We start from the raw sequence: 6,236 nt of genomic DNA, 5'->3' as shown, positions 1-6,236 counted from the left end.
GGCTGATCCCAGGCCAAAGCAATGGATCATCGATGGAAGCTGTCATCTTGGATATGAGTAGGGGGGAAGAAATCATACATTTAGTGTTTAACACACACACACACACATATATAAAAAAAAATACATATATATATATATATAGTAGCTGAGATAGTCTCCAGCGCCCCCCGCGACCCCGAAGGGAATGAGCGGTAGGAAATAGATGGATGGGTTGTAGGTTCGATCCCCACTTCCGCCATCCGAGTCACTACCGTTGTGTCCTTGGGCAAGACACTTTACCCACCTGCTCCCAGTGCCACCCACACTGGTTTAAATGTAACTTAGATATTGGGTTTCACTATGTAAAAGCGCTTTGAGTCACTAGAGAAAAGCGCTATATAAATATAATTCACTTCACTTCACATATACCGTATATACATATATACTTATACACATATATATATACATATATGCACACATATACATATATGTGCATATATACATACATATATATACACACACATACTGTACACGTACATACACACACATATACACACATATATACACACATACAGTATATACACACACATATACATACATATACACACACATATATACAAACTCTGTTTCCATATGAGTTGGGAAATTGTGTTAGATGTAAATATAAACGCAATACAATGATTTGCAAATCCTTTTCAACCCATATTCAATTGAATGCACGACAAAGACAATATTTGATGTTCAAACTCATAAACTTGATTACTTTTTTTGCAAATAATAATTAACTTAGAATTTCATGGCTGCAACACGTGCCAAAGTAATTGGGAAAGGGCATGTTCACCACGTGTTACATGGCCTTTCCTTTTAACAATACTCAGTAAACATTTGGGAACTGAGGAGACACATTTTTGAAGCTTCTCAGGTGGAATTCTTTCCCATTCTTGCTTGATGTACAGCTTAAGTTGTTCAACAGTCCGGGGGTCTCCGTTGTGGTATTTTAGGCTTCATAATGCGCCACATGTTTTCAATGGGAGACAGGTCTGGACTACAGGCAGGCCAGTCTAGTACCCACACTCTTTTACTATGAAGCCACGTTGATATAACACGTGGCTTGGCATTGTCTTGCTGAAATAAGCAGGGGCGTCCATGGTAACGTTGCTTGGATGGCAACATACTGTATGTTGCTCCAAAACCTGTATGTACCTTTCAGCATTAATGGCGCCTTCACAGATGTGTAAGTTACCCATGCCTTGGGCACTAATACACCCCCATACCATCACAGATGCTGGCTTTTCAACTTTACGCCTATAACAATCCGGATGGTTCTTTTCCTCTTTGGTCCGGAGGACACAACGTCCACAGTTTCCAAAAACAATTTGAAATGTGGACTCGTCAGACCACAGAACACTTTTCCACTTTGTATCAGTCCATCTTAGATGAGCTCAGGCCCAGCGAAGCCGGCGGCGTTTCTGGGTGTTGTTGATAAACGGTTTTCGCCTTGCATAGGAGAGTTTTAACTTGCACTTATAGATGTAGCGACCAACTGTAGTTACTGACAGTGGGTTTCTGAAGTGTTCCTGAGCCCATGTGGTGATATCCTTTACACACTGATCTCACTTGTTGATGCAGTACAGCCTGAGAGATCGAAGGTCACGGGCTTAGCTGCTTACGTGCAGTGATTTCTCCAGATTCTCTGAACCCTTTGATGATATTACGGACCGTAGATGGTGAAATCCCTAAATTCCTTGCAATAGCTGGTTGAGAAATGTTTTTCTTAAACTGTTCAACAATTTGCTCACGCATTTGTTGACAAAGTGGTGACCCTCGCCCCATCCTTGTTTGTGAATGACTGAGCATTTCATGGAATCTACTTTTATACCCAATCATGGCACCCACCTGTTCCCAATTTGCCTGTTCACCTGTGGGATGTTCCAAATAAGTGTTTGATGAGCATTCCTCAACTTTATCAGTATTTATTGCCACCTTTCCCAACTTTTTTGTCACGTGTTGCTGGCATCAAATTCTAAAGTTAATGGTTATTTGCAAAAAAAAAATGTGTATCAGTTTGAACATCAAATATATTGTCTTGGTAGCATATTCAACTGAATATGGGTTGAAAATGATTTGCAAATCATTGTATTTCGTTTATATTTACATCTAACACAATTTCCCAACTCATATGGAAACGGGGTTTGTACATACATACATACATACATATATTATGTATAGATCAGTGACGTGCGGTCACTAGAGGCAGGTGATGGCCTCACCTGCCATCATGGAAAGAAAGAAAAAGAAAAAAAATTAAATTGTTATATGTATCCAGTGATTATACTATAAAGTTATTTTTCATTTAACTTCATCAGTTTTAGATTATTTTTATTCAAAATCGCTGAATTTTCACATTTGCCGTTCAAATACTGAGAAGAGACGGTTCGGTGAACAGCAGCCAGTCGAGGCACGTCACTCAGTGCCTCAACATGGACGGACTCGGCTAACTGCTGGTCTGCTGTGCAGTGAGACTGTATTGCTATATGAACTATATTATACATTTCCATAGTTTAGTTAGCTGAGGTATATAATGTACAGTGTATTTTGTCAACAACTGTATGTGTGTAAAGTATTTCTTGTGCTGAGCGATCATAAAACTGCTGGGAAGACGCACTGGCTGAGGCACGCGTAACCGCGCCTCCTGGTGCTTAAGACACCTTCGCCGCAGACTGCACCCACCGACGGGAACGCCACACCAACCAAAGCCCACACCCAAACCCTCCACGTGCAAGACCGAATCCACCCCAAAAAAGTCACTTAACAAGAAGCCAAAAAGTGCAAAAACAACATTGCTCGCGCCGGAGGAGCCGTGAACGACTGCAAGGACACTACATTAGGTACACCTGCAGACTGCAGCACGGATTTCATATTTCATTCATTCACAACTCCTCCACACCGAACACCACTGCACTGTTATAAGTAAAGGTAAGACCATAATAACGTTTTTTTTATTAAATGTGCTTTTTTGTGTGCTACAGTTTGTATGTGTAAAGTTAAAGTTAAGTTAAAGCAGGGGCGTCACTAGCTTTTAAGGACAGGGGGGGCTTAATTTGCCCCCAGGAGATGCACAGGATGCGAGCGAATGTTACGCACGAGCACAAAACTTCACAAACGGCTAACAAAGACTTAGAAATTATTCATTGTTATTATTTTTTTTTTTTTTTAAATGCACGGGACGAAATGAAATGCTCCCCGGGACGATGGCTTTTAACCATATATTTTCTTTTTCTTTTTATGTATTTATTCATTTTACATTTTATATTAAATGTCTTGGTTTTTCCTCCCTCTGAAAATCCTATTAAATGTACAAGCCATCCTATAATAATAAAACAGCTATTAATGTAACAATACAATAAAACAAATATATTTAATGATGTTTTTTTCATTATTTTAACAATAGGCTTATGTATATTACTTTATATAGATTCTATAAGAAACACAAAACTTAAAAAATAAATGATTTACAATTGCACACACAAGGTTTTGTGCAGCTTCACTCATTGTAAAGGAAGATAATGTGCTTCGTACACCTGCAGGACCGCAAGCAAGGTCGCAGACAAAATGCGGGCTGGAATTTGAGTGATGTGGGCATTTTCTATATGAACAAGTGGAATGGATTGGATACCGATGCACGAAAGGGGCTCTCTACCTTACGCTACGAAGTGGGGGGAAACTGAGTGAATAATAACAGGTTATATGATTATTTATTTAAACTCATATTTGGGCCACTTTATAATGAATATGTCGGCATTTATTTGTAAAAAAAAACAAAAAAAAACACCAAATTATTTAGGGGGGCTTAAGAATATTTTAGGGGGGCTTGGCCCCCCTAAAATAGGCCGAACAATGCCAATAATTTAAAGTACCAATGATTGTCACACACACTAGGTGTGGTGAAATATGTCCTCTGCATTTGACCCATCCCCTTGATCACCCCCTGGGATGTGAGGGGAGCAGTGGGCAGCAGTGGGCAGCAGCGGCGCCGCGCCCGGGAATAATTGTTGGTGATTTAACCCCCAATTCCAACCCTTGATGCTGAGTGCCAAGCAGGGAAGAATGCTGGTATGAGCTTTTAAACATAACCCGTTAACTGCTGCCAATCAAATGGTGAATAAGATACTCTTTAGGGTTCATATGTTTGTAAATCTGACTGTGATGAAGTCAGTGCCTCACCAGCCATCAACCTCACCGCACGTCACTGATATAGATACATACAGTACATACAACCCCTGGCCAAAATGATGGAATTGCCAGACTTGGAGTATGTTCCTTCAGTTGTTAAAGGTTATACATAACATTTAGACACATCTTTAGGTTACCATTAGTTATTAGAATGTCAACATCTTACTTTTTGCTCTATTTTCCCCCATTTTTGCTGGGGTTTTTTTCCATTTCCACAATGTCTCACAGGTCAATGAATACAAGTTGTGTGCCGCAAATGGCCACCAGGGCCGCAGGTCAGACATCCCTAGTTTCCGTATTTCACCGGAATGGCGCTGTGTTATAAAACAACGCAAGTGGACCTGCATGGAATCTTCTTAGCATTATAGTCATGACTATTGCTAGTCATCGCACGCTTGTGGAAAGTGTTCAGCACAACTTTGCACCTTTATTTCTTGCTTGCCATTATAAATTAACTTGAACAAAACACACCAATATTTTAATAGAAATGCAATTGTATTGTCAGACTGTCTCACAGAGACATTTTTTAAATGTTTTACTTGAATGTCATTCATATGCTCAAAACATGGTAACGGTATAGTAAGAAGTGCACATTTTAGCAATATTGCAAATAAGGTGCCGATGATGGAACATTTTTCCAGTGAGTACACAAGTCGGAGTCTCCTCAGATGCTTTGACCTGATCACTGACCGCCTTTCAGGTAAGCATTCACTATTAAGGCAAAGTAACGTGCTGTCATAACAAATTGCGCAATCAATCTGTGTTTTTACATGAAAAATCACATACGTTACGTGTAAACTTGACTGCTCTGATATATATATATATATATATATATATATATATATATATATATATATATATATATATATATATATATATGTATGTGTGGGGGAAAAAATCACAAGACTATTTCATCTCTACAGGCCTGTGTTTCATGAGGGGGGGTACCCTCAATCATCAGGAGATTTTAATGGGAGCATTCGCATACCATGGTTTATATAGGGCATAGAGTGGGTGGGTACAGGCTGGCCTAGGGGCGTGGTGATTGGCTCATGTGTTACCTAGGAGGTGTTTCCGTCTATGGCGGCATGTTGTTACAATTTCGCTGCGCTTGTTGAGGGATGACAGGTCTGGACGGTAAATAATAAACAGTTTCTCTTTCAAGCATAGGTTGCATCTTTTATTACCACTATTGTAAGGTGTGCTGGATGCAAGAATTTGCCATGTTATTGAATATTCAACATTATTGTCTTTGAGGTCCCAAATGTGTTTGCTGAGTTCTGTGGTATTTCGCAGGTTTTTGTTCCTGAAAGAAGCCTTGTGATTGTTCCATCTGGTTTTGAATTCTCCCTCGGTTAATCCTACATATGTGTCGGATGTGTTAATGTCCTTGCGTATTACCTTAGATTGGTAGACAACTGATGTTTGTAAGCACCCCCCTTACAAACATTAGTTGTCTACCAATCTAAGGTAATACGCAAGGACATTAACACATCCGACACATATGTAGGATTAACCGAGGGAGAATTCAAAACCAGATGGAACAATCACAAGGCTTCTTTCAGGAACAAAAACCTGCGAAATACCACAGAACTCAGCAAACACATTTGGGACCTCAAAGACAATAATGTTGAATATTCAATAACATGGCAAATTCTTGCATCCAGCACACCTTACAATAGTGGTAATAAAAGATGCAACCTATGCTTGAAAGAGAAACTGTTTATTATTTACCGTCCAGACCTGTCATCCCTCAACAAGCGCAGCGAAATTGTAACAACATGCCGCCATAGACGGAAACACCTCCTAGGTAACACATGAGCCAATCACCACGCCCCTAGGCCAGCCTGTACCCACCCACTCTGTGCCCTATATAAACCATGGTATGCGAATGCTCCCATTAAAATCTCCTGATGATTGAGGGTACCCCCCCTCATGAAACAGGCCTGTAGAGATGAAATAGTCTTGTGATTTTTTTCCCCACACATACATATATTGCGCTCTACTACGGTATTGAGCACTAT

This window comes from Nerophis lumbriciformis, linkage group LG34 (genome assembly GCF_033978685.3).
Source record: "Nerophis lumbriciformis linkage group LG34, RoL_Nlum_v2.1, whole genome shotgun sequence".
In the NCBI taxonomy this organism is placed as follows: domain Eukaryota; kingdom Metazoa; phylum Chordata; class Actinopteri; order Syngnathiformes; family Syngnathidae; genus Nerophis; species Nerophis lumbriciformis.
This window is presented reverse-complemented; position numbering follows the sequence as displayed.